At 37.8% G+C, this 16,988-nt stretch overlaps 1 protein-coding gene across 10 annotated transcripts in view; it reads left to right on the top strand.

The window, feature by feature from the left end:
* The window catches only part of foxp1b (forkhead box P1b), a 559,907-nt gene that overhangs the window by 210,538 nt on the left and 332,381 nt on the right, over window positions 1–16,988 (top strand). The window lies entirely within an intron of this gene.

Raw genomic sequence — 16,988 nt, 5'->3', positions numbered from 1 at the left:
TTCTGCAAACCAATTTTCTCTGTTAGTCACTAATTGGCAACATAAATCTTGATGTTGAGAATGAGGAATGTTTCTGTGTCATAGAGTGTAATCTTCACCTTTATTTACCAATTCATTAAGATTCATTGATGCAGGATCGGTGAGAGGAAATGACAACATAAATCAGACCTCCAACATAATGACCCTAATCAGTTGGGAATAGCTAGAAATGTCATGATGAACTATGTCCTTGTAGTACTGCCACTGTACATTGTCATTGGTGTGCTTTATGAGTTGGACGCATCCTCCTGACACCAGCTGTATTTAACAAAAAAAGAGTTGTTAAAAACTGATTTCATTAAAGGTGAGAGCTCCAGTCAGTGTCCTTCTGCATTTAGCCTTATGTCCTAAGCCTTCATTGTATCTGCTTATTATATATCAATTTAATGTACGTTAAGATAGGTGTAGTGAGAAATCCCATTAAGAATAATGTTGATTTGAGGATTGGCATCTAAGTAGAAAGCTGAAAAGTAGAACCTCCAGGGTAATAATCTGTGTGTTGCTGCCTGTACCACGTGCCAGTGAGGGCAAGAATAAGATGATTTGGCAGTTGAATGCGTGGCTGAGGAACTCATGCTGGGAGCAGGGTTTCAGATTTCTGGATCGTTGGGATCTCTTCTGGGGAAGTTCTACCCCATACAAAAAGAACATTGCACCGGAACTCAAGGGGACCAATGTCTATGTGGGAGAGTTTAAACTAATTTGGCAGGGTGATGGGTACTGGAGTGATAGGGCAGTTGATATACAAGTAATGCAGTGTACAATGTGACTGTGAAGAAAGACAGGCAGATGATAGGGTAAAATGACAGCCAGCGGGATGAGTTGAAGTGTAACATGGGGACAAAGTAGAAACAGGTGATGAATACAGGACTGAAGGTGTTATATTTATATGCACATAGTATATGGAATAAGGGAGACGATTTGTAGCGCTGTTAGAGATTGACATGTATGATATTGTGGGTGTCACTGAGTCGTGGCTGAAAGAAAATCATAGTTTGAGCTTAACATCCAAGGATACACCTTAAATCAAAAGGACAGGCAGGTAGGAAGAGGGGGTGAGGTGACTGTTGGAAAAAATGAAATCAAATCCTTAGAAAGACTTGACATAGGATCAGAAGATGTAGAATTCTTGTGGGTAGAGTTAAGAAACTGTGAGGGTAAAAAGACCTTGATGAGGATTATATGCAGGCCTCCGGAGAGTGACCAGGATGTGGGGTACAAATTCCAATGGGAGATAGAAAAGGCACGTCAAATGGGCAATGTTACGATAGTCATGGAGAATTTCAGTATGCTGTTAGATTGGGAAAATCAGGTTGGTGGTGGATCACAAGAGAGGGAATTTGTAGAATGCCTACAAAATGACTTTTTAAGAGGAGATTGTGGTTGAGCCCACCAGGGGAAAGGCAATTCTGGATTGGGTGTTGTGTAATGAACCAGATTTCATTAGGGAACTTAAGGAAACCTTAGGAGGCAGTGATCATAATATGATAGAATTCACCCTACAGTTTGAGAGGGAAGAAGCTAAACTCAATGTATCAATATTACAATAGAGTAAAGGGAATTACAGAGGCATGAGAGAGGAGCTGGCCAAACTTGATTACAAGGGGATTACTAGCAAGGAAGATGGTAAAACAAAAGTGACTGGAGTTTTTGGGAGCAATTTGGAAGGCATAGGATAGATACATCCTGAAGAAGAAAAAATATTCTAAATGGAGGATGATGCAACTGTGACTGATGAGGGAAGTCAAAGACAGCATATAATATAGCAAAAATTAATGAGAAGTTAAAAGATTGGGAAGCTTTCAAAAACCAGTGGAAGGCAACTAATAAAAAGCACTGTAGAGAGAAAAGATGAAATATGAAGGAAAGCTAGCCAATAGTATAAAAGAGGATACCAAAAGTTTTTTCAGATATATAAAGACTAAAAGTGAGGCAGGAGTAGATACTGAACAGCTGGAAAATGATACTGGAGAGGTAGTAATGGAGGGCAATGCAGCAGCAGACAAAGTTAAAAAGTATTTTGTATCAGTCTTCACTGTGGAAGAAGTTAATAGCGTGACAGAAATTCGAAAGTGTTAGGAGGTGGAAGTGAGTACAGTTGCTATTACTAAGGAAAAGGTGTTTGGGAAGCTGAAAGATCTGAATGTAGATAGGTCACCTGGACCAAATGGGTTACACCCCCAAGGTTTTGAAGGAAGTAGCTGAATGATACTGGCGGACTGTAAAATATCAAGTGTCGCTCCACTCTTTAAGAAGTGAGAGAGGCAGAAGAAAGGAAATTATAGGCCAGTTAGCTAGACTTAAGTGGGTGGGAAGATATTGGAGCCCATTATTAAGCGTGAAGTTTTGGAGTACTTGAAGGCACATGACAAAATAGGCCAAAGTCAGCATGGTTTCTCTGAGGGCAAATCTTGCTTGATAAGTATGTTGGAATCCTTTGACGAAATAGCAAACAGGATAGACAAATGAGAGTCAGTGGATGTTGTAAACTTGAATTTTCAGGTGTTTGACAAGGTGCCATACATGAGGCCTGCTTAACAAGATAAGAGCCCTTGGCATTATAGGAAAGATACTAGCATGGATAGGAGATTGGCAGACTGGCAGGAGGTAAAAAAGTGGGAATAAAGGGAGCCTTTTCTGGTTAGCTGCCAGTGATGTTCCACAGAGGTTGGTGCTTGTTGCAACCACGTCCTTTTACTTTATATGTCAGTGATTTGGATGACAGAATTGATGGCTTTGTGTCCAAGTTTGTGGACAATATGAAGATAGGTGCTGATGTAGTATTGTTGAAGAGCTTAGACAGATTAGGAGAATGGGCAAAGAAGTGGTAGGTAGAATATAGTGTAGGGAAATGTATGGTCATGCTCTTTGGTAGAAGAAATAAAAATGTAGCATATTTTCTAAATGGGAAGAGAATTCAAAACTCAGAGGTGTAAAGGGACTTGGGAGTCCTTGTGCAGGATTCCTTAAAGCAGGAGTTCCCAACCTCTTTTATGCCATGGACGCCTAACGTTAACCAAGGGATCTCTGGACCCCAAGGTGGGAACCCCTGCCCTAAGGATTAATCTGTAGGTTGAGTCGGTGGTAAGGCAATGCAATGTTAACATTTATTTCAAGAGGATGAGAATATAAAAGCAATGATGTAATGCTGAGGCATTATAAGGCATTGGTCAGACTGCACTTGGATTATTGTGAGCAGTCTTGAGCTCCTTATCTAAGAAAATGTATGCTGGCATTGGAGGTCCAGGGGAGGTTCATGAGAATGATTACAGGAATGAAATGGTTAATAAAGAGGAGCATTTTGTGGTTCTGGGACGGTACTTGCTGGAGTTTAGAAGAGTCGGGGGGTTGGGGGGGAGGTATTTCATTGAAACCTATCAATTATTGAAAGGCAATAGATAGAGTGGATGTGAAGAGAATGTTTCCTACAGTGGGAGAGTCAAGGACTAGAGGGCACAACCTCAGAATAGAGGGATGTCCATTTAGAACAGAGATGAGGAGGAATTTCTTTTGCTGGATTGTGGTGAGTCTATGGACATAGACAAGTAATTTTATATATTTAAAGCAGAGGTTGATAGGTTCTTGATAAGTCAGTGCACCGAAGGTGACGGGGAGAAGGCAGGGTACAGATGTCCCCTGCTTTTCGAACGTTTGCTTCACAAAACCACACTGTTATGGAAGACCTACATTAGTATCCTGTTTTCACTTTCAGAAGGTGTTTCCACTGTTACGAAGAAAGGCAGTGCGCACCCCAGGCAGCCGCTCTTCCCCAGATTCGGAACGGCATTCTCGCCAGCATTGCTTAAACACGTTGCATTGAGCAGCCATTAGCAAGATGAGTTCTAAGGTGTCGGAAAAGCCTGAAAGAGCTCGTAAGGGTGTTACGCTTAGCGTAAAACTAGACATAATTAAGCGTTTCGATCGTGGTGAACGAAGCAAGGACAAAGTGAGTTTGGCTTGTGGAAGCTGACGAAGATGATGTTGAAGAGATTTTGGCATCCCATGACCAAGATCTGATAGATGAAGAGCTGATGCAATTGGAAGAGGAAAGGATAACAATCGAAACCGAATGCAGTAGCGAAAGTGAAGCAACTGCGTGAGATTTTCGCTGCAATGATAAAGTATGACTTTAATTTTGAAAGGGTACGTAGGTTTAGGAGATATTTGCAGGATGGTTTGAGTGCTTACAAAGAACTGTGTGATAGAAAAATGCGTGAGGCTCAGCAGTCAAGCAAGCCTTCCACATCAGCCACAGCAGACGATGAACCTCGACCTTCGACATTGAGGCGGGCAGTCATAGGAGAAGATGAGCTGCCTGGCCTGATCGATGATGAGATGACACCCCCTTGTCCCACCACCCCAACCCCTGGGCCCCGGACAGATACTGTACCGATTCGCGGAGAATGCAGCAGTAGTAGGGAGGCACACAGCACATCTTTAAGAAAAAAGCCAAAATAAACATGCTAATTAATTAGGTGCCGCCTAGCACGTAATTGCCGGCCCAGATCAGAGATGATGCAATTGGCAATCGCTTCTGATCTGCGCCGACATTTACGTGCTGGGCAGCACCTAATTAATTAGCATGTTTATTTCGGCTTTTTTCTTAAAGATGTGCTGTGTGCCTCCTGGCTACTGCTGCGTTCTTCGCGGCAATGTATTGGGTCAGCGGCCCGGAGGGTGGGGGCCACTGCACCACCGCAATCTGCGACGACTCAGTCTAACACACCATCATCAGTGTGCTGGGCACTGTTTTCCCAATTCCGGTGAGTGATACTACACTGTACATACATTATTTCTACTTTATATAGGCTGTGTATTTTTACGTGTTATTTGGTAGATTTGGCAGCTTCGTAGTTTAAAGGTTACTGGAGAGCGCGTTTATGCCAACAGCGCTTGTGTGAGATTTTCTGCCGAGAGCGCTTGCGTGAGATTTTCGCTACGGAGATCTGTGCAGGCAATCATTGTAGAGAAATATTTCTACTTTATATAGGCTGTGTATTTATCATATCATTCCTGCTTTTACTATATGTTACTGTTATTTTAGGTTTTATGTGTTATTTGCCATGATTTGATAGGTTATTTTTGGGTCTGTGAATGCTCGCAAAATTTTCCCATATAAATAAATGGTAATTGCTTCTTCGCTTTATGACGTTCCGGATTTCATAGGAACGCTCTACCTTCGGATGGCGGGGGAAACCTGTAATGGGTTTGAGAGGGATAATAAATCAACCTTGATGGAATTGCCAAGCAGACCCAATAGGCTGAATGGCCTAATTCTGGTCCTATGTCTTATGGTCAATGGTATATTCAGTAGAATAAGATATCAGGCGAGGGTCTGCGATGGGAGTTCTGAGACAACAGTTAATAAGAAAGTTCAGTAAGTGGACACCTCAAAGCTAGAAACAATAGATTTCAGGTATATACAGTATATATTTATTTGTGTAATTGAGGTGAGCAGGTTGCAAGCATTTCTAGTACTTCCTAATGACATTAAATCAGCAAATGTTTTTTTTCTCTATCATGTTAATATGCACGTGGTATGGGTAAAGTAAAACGATAATGTTTTGAAGGTGTTAACATGTTCTCAGTGTTCATTTAAAAATTTAAAAAGAAATTAAAACTTTTTTCGAAATATGAGATAATTCAGAAAGATTTGATATGAATCTCACAATGATCCTGTTCCAGCAGAACAAGATAAGTTTTCCTAATCTTGACAGCTTTGGATGTAATCCTGTTTTTCATTTGACAGGCTCTGCTCTAAGATTTATGACATATTAATCAACTAGCTGAAAAAATACAAACATTTTTGCCATATAAAGGTCTCATGGTGCACATGCCAATAGATATGTAGACTGTTGCATGATGAAAGCATACTTTTTTTAACCATTTATTAAGGAATTCCATAAAAAATGAACAATTCCAAACTAATGCAATTTTGTGTATTTCTGAACACAATTGCTTCCTTCAGAGAATACCAAAGTTAGAAGGATCTATGTCTTATAATAATAAATAACGCATCAATTGTTAGTTTGTTATTAAAGTAGGATATGAATATGTTCAGAATACTGAATCACTTGCTGTTGCAAAGAAATAAACTGTGCTAGTTTTTTTCAGCATACCATCAATAAATTCTCATTTTACTATTTTTATACTCAAACTAAGTTGCTTTACCATGCAGAATTTTTATTTTGTTCATATAATTAACAGGGAATCACTGGCCATTGAGATGTAAAATCTTAACCTGACTTCGCCGCATTGTCCTTTTCACTCTTCTGCTTATGTCCTTGAGGATGTTTGCATGTGCGATGGAAAGTATTGTTCTATGGTACCACATTGAAGTTGCTATTTCTCTGGAATGAAATTGATAGTTTTCAATTATGGGAAATCCATCACAGCTAAAGGGATCTTGTCCTTCCTAATCTCAGATTCCAGCTGATTACCATTATGATTGGGATTTATGGTTTATTTTCCTTCCCTTTTCATTAACAGTGATGAGATTAATTGTGGTGTCTCTCGAGCTGAGAATTTTTGTTTACAGTTGGAATCAAACTTTGGGACTTCTATCAGCATGACTCTGCTGTAGACTACATTTAGTAAATTACTAAATGGATCATAGAGGGTTTTCTTTTTGGTAGTTTCATACAATTAGTCCAATTTTAACTGATAGTTCCTTTATTTCCCAAGTCTGTGGTCAGTTTGTAATCTCAAACCACTGTCATACTTAGCTCCCTCAAGGTGATTAGACCCTGAAATCATCAACAATCACTGCCTTTTGTCCAATATCATGTTGGTGGTCACTCTTGTTAGTATTTTAGTTTGTATTAGTTATGTTCGAAATATCCAGCAATTGCCAAAATACATGACTGATGTATATTTTTTAAAGCATATGTTCATATGTTTTAAAGCCACTTCTTAATATAAAAGTTATTCAATATTATTTCAGTCAGTGGTAAACAAGCAGACAGTCACAGCTTAGAACTGAGGTCAGAAAGAAATAAACAAAAGGTTGCTTGAATTACTTTATAGAGTCTGTTGGGTGGGAGTCTGTTTACTTTTAGACTGATATTTTCAAAGGAACCAGCAAAGAATTTTGTACATTCCAAAAGATCCATCTATTTTATCCTTCATTCCATATTTACATGTCCTAAATTTGAAGAAAAATTATTTTATAAAGTATTTGCTGTAATGAATTGACTTCCCCCTTTTTGTCTTGTTAATTTTTATCTCTTCCCACTGCTGAAAGGTCAGACATCTGTTTGGGGTAAAATACCTTGGGTGCCATGTATCCTCCAGAACTGATAGGAATAGACATTATCTTTATGTAATCACTCAATGGAGTATGTTTGACTGGGGAGTATATTGCAGCTGACTGTGTTGCTGCTCTCAACTTCATATCACATGTTCATCCAGTCAACGCATTAGGCACTGTTGTGTCATCCTGGTCAACAAAAGGTGATTGAATTCTCTAGTCACTGTGACTTAGCTCTTGATTTGTTTAAGGCTGCTTAGAATTTGGTTGAATAAATATATATAAACTAATCAGGGCCTTACATTTGTTTAATTGAACTAGATTGCACTTCCTGACTCTTTGACTCTTGGGACGGCTTTAGCCAAACTCCAGAGACCGAACACATTCTGCAAATGTGGCTTAACATAAAGTACATGGTATACTCACATCACTAAGGTTATGATGCCACCTTAGTGATTACAAATCTGTTCTCACTGTTTGCTTAAAGTCTGCTTGGGATTCTTATTCCATGAGCTATTAGATTTCTGGTTCTTACTGTTAAGCTCATGAGCCAGATTCTTTATTGATTCAATAATTCCTCCATGGGTCACACATTCTGTTGAAAGCAGTCGTATAAAAATTTCCCATGAGCATTCAGATGTAAAAATATTTAGGTTTGCCCTAAAGTGTACCTGTTTGGCTTTGCTGTAGGTGGCGCTGTGATAGGATTTTCGGTGTTAATCTGGCCGTTGACCTGCCATTGCTCCCTGTAATATAACTACATGACCCCTTTATCTTTACAGATCACGCAGTCCTTTCTAAATTAAAATTTTATTTGTCATTTTTATTCGTAGTGGCTACATTGTCTCTTTGTAAAGCTTTTTACTTAATTCTTTCTGCCTTTCATAGCTTGGTATTTTTGGTTAAATGTGCAGTTCTTTAGCTGGGTGCAAGTTGTGTAGTTTGAGCGTATCTGGTGTATTTGAACATTGTCAGTGCTTTAGCTAAATAGTTATATCATTTTATTTAGTTTCTGGCTCCTACTTGAATGTTTATGAGACATTTTTTAAATTTAAAAAAGATATTCAGAAAATATTCTTGAAATATCTTAAACTGAATTACCACACATCAGCGAGAGAGGTGAATTAGACATTGTGACCTTTGCCCTATCAGAATCAACAGATATTTTGGAGATTGAACTCCAAGCTATTATTAACTTGTTCACATAAGCATATGAAAGGATGAACATTGCACTCAACCTGTCCTTGCCACACAACACTGCCCTCCAATGATAAAAATTCATGAGTGAGATCCTGGAAAACATGGACCACATTTCATGTCTCAGAAGCTGTCTCTTGATGAAGGCAGACATTGATGATGATATTTAACACTGTCTTCAATGTCTTTGTTCAGCTAAGGGAAAGGGTGTTTGAAAATCAAGACCTAAGAGCTGGTGCTAAACTCATGATCTACTAAGCAACTGTAATCCCTGCCCTCCTATATTCTTCTGAAACTGAACTACCTGCAACAGCCACCTGAAGGCACTGGAGGCATACCACAAATTCTTCCTCAGGAAGAATTCTTCAAATTCACTGAAAGGGTTGCTGAACAAATTTTTACTATTTTTTTAAAAGCTGCCATCTCTAGTATGAGGCCTTAATTGCAATTTATCAGTTTAACTGAATGAGCCACATCCTTCATATGTCCAATGCAAGTTCTGAGCCCTGCCATTGGAAGAGGAAAAGACTGATGATATACTCAAAACCTCCATGAAGGATACAGCATCTTGGGAATACTTGACCCATAATTGCTTAAAGTGGAGGAGGAACATTCAGGAATGTATGGAGAACCTTGACCAAAAACCCCGTGTCAATGGCAGAAGTAATGCATCATTTCACTACCTACTCACCCAAACCCTCATTATGGACTTATTATGGAAGGATCTCTGTTTCCCTTATTGTTTTCATCTGTCACCTCAGAACCCACAAAACCAGAGTGGAAGTGTGTCATTCGTGATCTCAAGGATGTCTAAGAAGATGATCAATAGAAAATGTCTTAAACAAAGAGTCAGAAGAAAAACCCTCATCTAAGTTAGTTTGAATTTTGAAGTTAAAAGAAATACTCCTGTAGAAGAAATTTTTAAAAAATATGATTTGCCTTTCCAATGTTCTTTGTCTTTGGCAATTCTTCTGCATCTTAAATGACATGATTTCACTGGGACTAATGGATTCCAGGTGTCCGACATGCCCCACGTTGCATCTGCAGATACCACCACAGGAGCTGGGTGGGACAAGGTGGAAGGTAGTTGTCTTCCTCGATGCTCTCCCAGTAGCTTGAGTTGTCTTGGGCAAGGGATTTCTATAAGATGGAGAGAATATTGTATTTTGTTGCAAGAAGTCTTTGAGGATGTCCTTGAAGTATTTTTGCAGTTCTGGAAGTGCTTGTAGTGATAGCATTAAGAGTGGAGTGTATGTTTCCAGAGTCTGGTGTCAGGCATGTGATCATTGATGTCGATTAAGCAGGATTAGAACCACCATGCTCAGGATGGTGACCAGAGAGAGAATGCTACCGTTGGTTTGCCATTCCTTTTGACTTGGATCATTTTGCAATAATGGCATTGGTTATACTCAGTAGTTGCTTGTACTTGACTGGGTATCTAAAGATATTTATATATGTGCTAGCTACCCATGAAATTCTTTATATGCATTTTTTCCCCATTTAGTCCAGGAGATCCATTTGCTGCTTCTTGCTTCTGATGAATCTACATCTCTCTTCTGGGTTAACTTTCAATTTTCCTTCCTTCCTTCCTTCCTTCTAAACAATTGCTATTTTCCCGTTTTACTTGATAAACCATTCTCTAAGTAATTAGCCCGTACCTTTGTGAATATCTGCTGCCTCTTATTAAAAAGCATTTTTTGGGTTATGTCTTATACTTTATTTGAACAAGCCTCTAATTTATATAATCTCGGGAGTCATATAATCTATTACTGTAGTTTTATTATTTTTGAATAGCTTTCCCTTTATCCTCAAGGCTTGGGGGCATCCTTTCCTAGTTGCCCCTTCCTTATTATTCTAACAGCTATTGTCCTTTAAGATCTTTACAGTATTTTCTTCAGTATTACTAAATCCTCCCTTTAGCAGAAATCCAATCCTATATTCCAGATGAAACATCATATATTTTAATTTTACATTTAATCCACCAAGAAAGAAGATAAGAGAAAACAATTTAAAAAAACAAGGATAGATAAGGTTTATCATTTCAATTATTGGGGAAATCAGAGTTTAGTTTTAAGGAAGTAAACACGGCAGTAGACTCTGAAACCATGAATAAAAAGAACAAAGTTAAGGGGGACTGAATAGAGATCTTTAAGGTTATGAGTAAGTTAGATGAAGTAGATATGGAGAGAATATTTCCACATGTGGGAGAATCCATCAATACAAAATAGTTACTAATAAGTTTATTGTGAGTTATGGGGAATTTTCTTCACTCAGTGATTAGAATATGAAACATGCACTCACAGGAAGTGGTTGAGACAACTTGGATGCTTTCAAATGGAAACTAGAAATATATACGAAAGAAAAGGGAATAGAAAGATGTGCTGAAAGATTGAGATGAGAAAAATTGAATGAGGAAGGCTTGGTTTGGGTTTAAATATCACCATAAACTATTCGACCTCACTTTTTTTTTCTTGCTATACTCTACTGTTCCAGTATGGAATTACCTCAGGGCAGTAAACTAGCGTATACATGTGCATAATTATTTTTCCCATGTTCATAGAACATCATCTAATCTCCTCAGGTGGATGGACAATTTTTGGATTTTGGCAATGAGTTATGTTCATCTGCTGTTTGAAAACAAAACAAACTTGCATAGGTTTAATAGCAGAACAATAAACTACAGTCATTAAAATGTTTACTGAAACCAGAGAAACCAGTTTGTGAAATGTTTCAGTTCACACACTATTTAAACTGAGGTTCTGTTCTCTTACCTGCTCATGACCTTGGATAGTCCGTTGCAATGATTGGTCTAGAGCTTTAGTTGAAATAGCCAAAACTATTTTGCTAAACTTTACAACATCTTTCTGTTTCTTAAGCTGCAAGTTAAGAGAAGGAAAATCCTTTAGTTAAGGCAGATATTTTCTTAACAGTGTAGTAAATATCAGAGTTCAGAGCTAACAGTGTCATGGGTTTGGTTTTACTGTTGTAGAAAAGTCAGAAAGCGATTTTGCCACCGAGTTTATGGTTTATGATGTTGATATTCAATTAATCTCCAGTTCCAGTAATATGGAAATCTTCATTATTGCATCCTTTCCCCCTCTCCTGCATTTGCCTCCACATCTTTATCTGCACCCTCCCTACATTCACTATTTCCCCAAGTTGAATTGTTGAATAACTAAAAACATGTTGATCCTTTTGTTTGTGTTATGTTGCAAAGTTAATTGCTCAAATGCCAATGAGATAAATAGCCAAATTATTTGCTTTTATGGTTTTATTAGTTGATTCACACTTCTCTGTTTCTGTTTGCTCTAGACACCCACAATCTTTCTGGCATTTTACTGCTTCCTCTTGAGCAACAGAATTTTATTAACTCTTTGTACCCAAGTCTAAATCATATGTATTATTTATTAGTTTATGGTTGTTTTTCTCATTCTTTTTGTACTGATGGTTCCTAATTTTAATTAATGTTGGCCTCCTTCTTGCTTAAGTTTAAATTCTCTCCCAATATCTGGGTAGTTCTTTTAAGCACATTCAAATGATCATTCTGCCTATTGTTGAATTTGATTTGATGTTTGGAAATCTTTAAATTTTCCCTTCTTAAGCCATATTTTTATTGAATCTTGCTGTCTGTAAATGACCGAAGATATGCTGTTGGGAAGTCACCATTTTTAGATGGAAAGAATAATAGCAACAAGTATGGATATAAACAGTAACGCCATTCATTAGTTTATGGAATTACAATTCTTACATTAAGGAGAAATAGTCAATGATTAATTCTTATAGAAATGGTCCTGGTCTTAGCTTTCTAATTTTTTTTATATACAGTTTTATACAGCACTTCCCTCATACACTTACTCACATTTTTAGGAATGTCAAGCGTCTCTGATATTGCAGATGTCACTGATGAAACTAGTGACACAAGAGACTGCAGGTGTTGTTATCAGGAGCAACAAACAATGGAGCAAATAAACTAAACCTAATTGCCACTACTTATAACAAATAATGGTTACATGATTGAATTTGCAAAGTGGATTCAGCAACTTAGTCAAGGAAAATATGCCATCTTCAATCCACACTGATTGGGTTTGATTTCCAGACTAATGATTCGAGTTAGTATACAATTGGCCACAAATTAGTTCATGGAATATTTATTAGAGGTGTATGGTTGTGGATGTTGATTGGTAAAGAAAAAGGCGAAGGTAAAATGAAACTGAAGATATACTAGCAATGATATTTAATTCTTCTAAAATGTGGAAGTAGTTCTAAAAGACTGGAGGACTATAAGTGTTAGAAATTTTAGAAGCAAACCAGTAAGAAAATGAACAAACAGTTCAGAAAGAAAGGAAAACAAAGGTTTATTAAAAGGAAAATGATGTTTGATGAACTTAATATTCTGTAGGACAGGGGAGTGCTCTGGTGTGCATGCTTTGTAACAGTGACACTCACGGGAACAAACAGATTGTTACAGGAGCTTGAAGACTCAACATATGTATGCATTTTCTGTCTGCCATTAGTTCAGAATGTTTTGAAGTGTATATGTGCTGTGTCTTGTTTTTGAAGATATTTTATAAGTTTGTCGAATCCTGGGTTGTTTCTCTTTAGGATTGCTGAAGGAAATTGGTGATTCTTCTTTGACATGTTCTGGCTGAGTTGGTAGTACTAAAACTGATTTTTCATGGTATTCCACTTGGATGTAATATTGTTTGTCTGAGGTCTTTGCATGTATTGTCATTTGTGGGTCAGAAACTTTAATTTAGGACTGAACCATTTGTGGTAAGTTTAGCTAGGTCACAGATCAATGGAATTGAATAATAAAGCTCCCCTCTCAATATTGGGAGGTTTTTTATGTATGACTAAACTCCAGAATCATTTGGCTTGTATATTGAAGGACTGTTTCTTAAGGTGAACAATACTGCAAAGGCTCAAAGGGAATATGAGCCCAAAAGGTAGTATGTTACTGTAGTGATAGAAATATTTCTCCTGGGCAATAAATGCATGATACTGATGAATCTTCTCAAGCAAGGTGAAAGATCTTTTGTTTAAAGATGTTAGTCTTGAAGGTTGAAGAGAAAAAAATATAATTGTGTGGGTTTTCCATATGTAAATAGTATATTAACTTGCAATTTTGAGAATACTTTGCAATGTTTGCATACTTTTTTCATTGAGATCCTCCCTATCGGGTACTAGGACCAGGGAATTTCTGGCACCTTTTCCTGTTCACATAATGTTATTTCTCTTTTGTTGTTTAGTACACTTAATCCCATCATTATGTGTTTAGTGGGTATTGGTGCTTTACTGCAGAATTGATCAAACACTTGTAATTTACAGCCTACATTATTAACACACAGTTCAGCTCAAATTATATTACACTGGAAGAAGTGAAACCTGTTTGACTTAAGATGCCCCCATGGGATATTGTTTTTATGTGCTGTAATTTTTATTTCTATAAAGCCCCATTATTGGCAGTCCTTACAACATATCAACAGTATGTGAACTGATTGGTGCAGCTTACAGATCCCTCAATATGTGGTCCCAATGCTCTCCCTGGTCATGAGGATTCATGATCATTGCAGCTGTATCTGTGATTGGCCTGCTTTGTCAGTTGCTGTCAATGCAATGGCCATCACTAACCAAAGTTTGACAGATTAGAACAGCCAGATGTTTAATTAGAGCATAAGCTCTTGTTGAAGAGAATCTTGTAAACATACTTGAGCCCTGCTTCTAAAATTGAACAGCGAATTGAGACAAAAATGTGCCAATTCCAATTTATAGGAGAAACACAGTTTCAAGCAAAAACATCTTATTTCTTCGTCTTTCCAATAGTTTGAAATTACCATCAAGAGATGTAGGAAACATTAGTGATCTGTGAAATCAGAACATATTTAGTTGAACCTAGAGATAGAATCTAAAATGATCCCAGCTGGAGATATGAACCTGAACCAAGTCTAGGTGTTGCACTACTCAATCATGAAGTTGCATCTGAGTTGGATCCGGCATAGACTTCAGGGTTGGAAATAACTTGGAAACTATGTAGCTTGGGTGGTTGATGAGTTGTTTTCTGATTTTGGCAATCCATTTGCAAACATTTTGTCACTATGAAAGGAGACATCATTGGTGCGTTGTTCAGTTGTGGTGTGCCCTCCAAATGCTTGGTGCTTGTATACTTATCAATCAGCTGATTGGCCGTCATTACGGAGACTCATTGGTGACATAGGGAGGGGCTCTCATCGCATACTGTTTGCATGGCAAACTCTGTATGTTGTGGTCTGGAATTTTGTCTGCATTGGCTTATAAATAGGATCGAGGTTTACATGTCTGTTCACAGAATTGTTTAAGGAAAAACCATGCTTCTAGGAATTCTCTGGCGTGCTGCCTGTGTGCTTGTGCCTTGATTTTCATTGATATCCAGTCGAATTTGTGCCCATCGTGATCTTTGTGGGTAGAGACTAGGGAGAGTTGGTCATGCCACTTCACAGCCAGATGATGTTCGTAGATCCCTGTGGATAGTTTTCTCTCAGTTTGGCTGACATAATATTTGCTGTAGTTCCCACACTGAATTTTGTAGACAATGTTGGTCTTATTCATTAGCTTGGGTTGTTCTATTGGTCTGCGGAGTACTCGCCTCAGTGTTGCTGTTGGCTTATGCGTGACTGAAATGCTATGCTCTTGGAGCAGTCGGGCCATGATTTCGGAGATACTTCAAGTGTATGGAAGGGCAACCCGTTTTGTTGCTTTTTGCCTGGTACATTGTCAACCTCATTGGCATCTTCGTATGAAGTTACGTGGGTGTCCATTTCATGCGAATACTTTGAAGAGATATTTCTGCTCTATAACCTTTAGTTCTGCCATGTTCCAGTGTGCCTTTGCTCTTTGGAGCATGCGCCTCGTATGGCGACAAAGCAATTGCAAATGGATTGGCAAGATCGGAGAACACTCAACCCAACCAGACTTCAGGGCATGAAGGATTAAAGATTATTTGAGTTCAAATCCAGAAAAGAACAGTCCAGAATTAATTCAATACCAAAACATTTAGGAGATTGGGGAAACTCCAAGAAATGATTATCAGACTAGTCATTTGTTAGATAGTGGGCATTGGTATTTGTAACTCAATGTTGGAAGTTTAAAAGAGTATCAACAAAAACGACTTTTTCTTTTTAAAAAAAAAATAGCAATATGTCATAATTCGTGAAATATATCAACTTGCGAGAACGTATTTTATTCCTATTGGACATGAGAGCTTTATAATATTAATACTGACAAGCAGTAGGTGCTTGATGGCTGACTGTAAATTTGCTCTGTTACAAATAAACCATTATCTCAGTGCATATAAAGTATATGTGGCTTGATGCATTTACAAAAAAAAATTACACTGATTTTGTTTTGATGAAGTAACAGAAATGATACATGAAGGCTTTGCAGCTAACATGTGTCTGAATGTTTAAAAGGTATTTAGTAGGTACTATATGTCAGGCCTGCTAACAGAATTGAGGCCAATTAAATAGAAGAGTTGGAAAAGAGAGGCTGCTGGCTATTAAGTTTTCCGTGGAACTTGCCAGTATCCCTCACTTGATTGTTGTTTCTTGTGTGTTAATAAGTTGGATTTGTGTTATAAGGCACATTTACAATATTTATTGATGACACAATACATGGAATTGTAGAGGATGACGGAGAATTTATATTTTGGTAAGAATGAAGAGAGTGCATAATACTAAGTGGCTAATTGACGGAATTCTTAAGGCAATGCAAGACGTGAGAATCTTGAGAGCAATGGTGAGGTGACTGGTCAGGTTAACAAGGCAGTTATGAAGCACATAGCATCTTGAGAATTTTAGGACATGAAGTTTACAAGCCAGAAAATTATGCAAAAATTAAATATGCACTGGTGGCTCTCACCTAAGTATGCTGTATCAGGAAGGACCATGGTTTTGGAGAGAGTACAAAGATTTACTAAAATCATTATAGGTAGAACAGATTGCGGTTTTGTGAAGAAAATGTTGATCACAGCTGAGGAGGTGAGATTCATGGAAGTGTTCAGCTCATTTTGAGAAAGTACAGTAAAGCATGTTACATTTGCTGAAAGTCAATACCAAGAGAGCACAGGTTGATCATCAACAAAAGAAGTGTAGGCAACAAGAGAAATAAATATGTTAAAACAATGAGTGGTTGGAACCTGCAAATCTCTGCCTGATGGTGTGGATTAAAGAGAGTGAGATAAGTAGTTGAAGCAACAAATAGTCAGAATGCACAAATAAAAGAGGGTAAGCAGGACTGATTGGAAAAGTACTCCACAAGTATTTTGTGGTAAGGGCTAAATTTAGCAACCTGAATCATTTCTAAGGGCCACTGAATTGAATACAGAAGATATGATGTTGATGATTGGAATAATTTTGAAGGAGGTAGATGAGTTTGAATTAATTTACATGATTCAAATTGATGATTTAAGTTAAATAAATTTAATTGTTGAATTGATGTACGTATTTGAAAATGTAATGGTTACTGTTCC

Source organism: Mobula birostris, chromosome 16, assembly GCF_030028105.1.
Source record: "Mobula birostris isolate sMobBir1 chromosome 16, sMobBir1.hap1, whole genome shotgun sequence".
NCBI classification, from domain to species: Eukaryota; Metazoa; Chordata; class Chondrichthyes; order Myliobatiformes; family Myliobatidae; genus Mobula; species Mobula birostris.
Note: the sequence above shows the minus strand (reverse complement) of the source record. Positions and strands in the feature narration are given on the sequence as shown.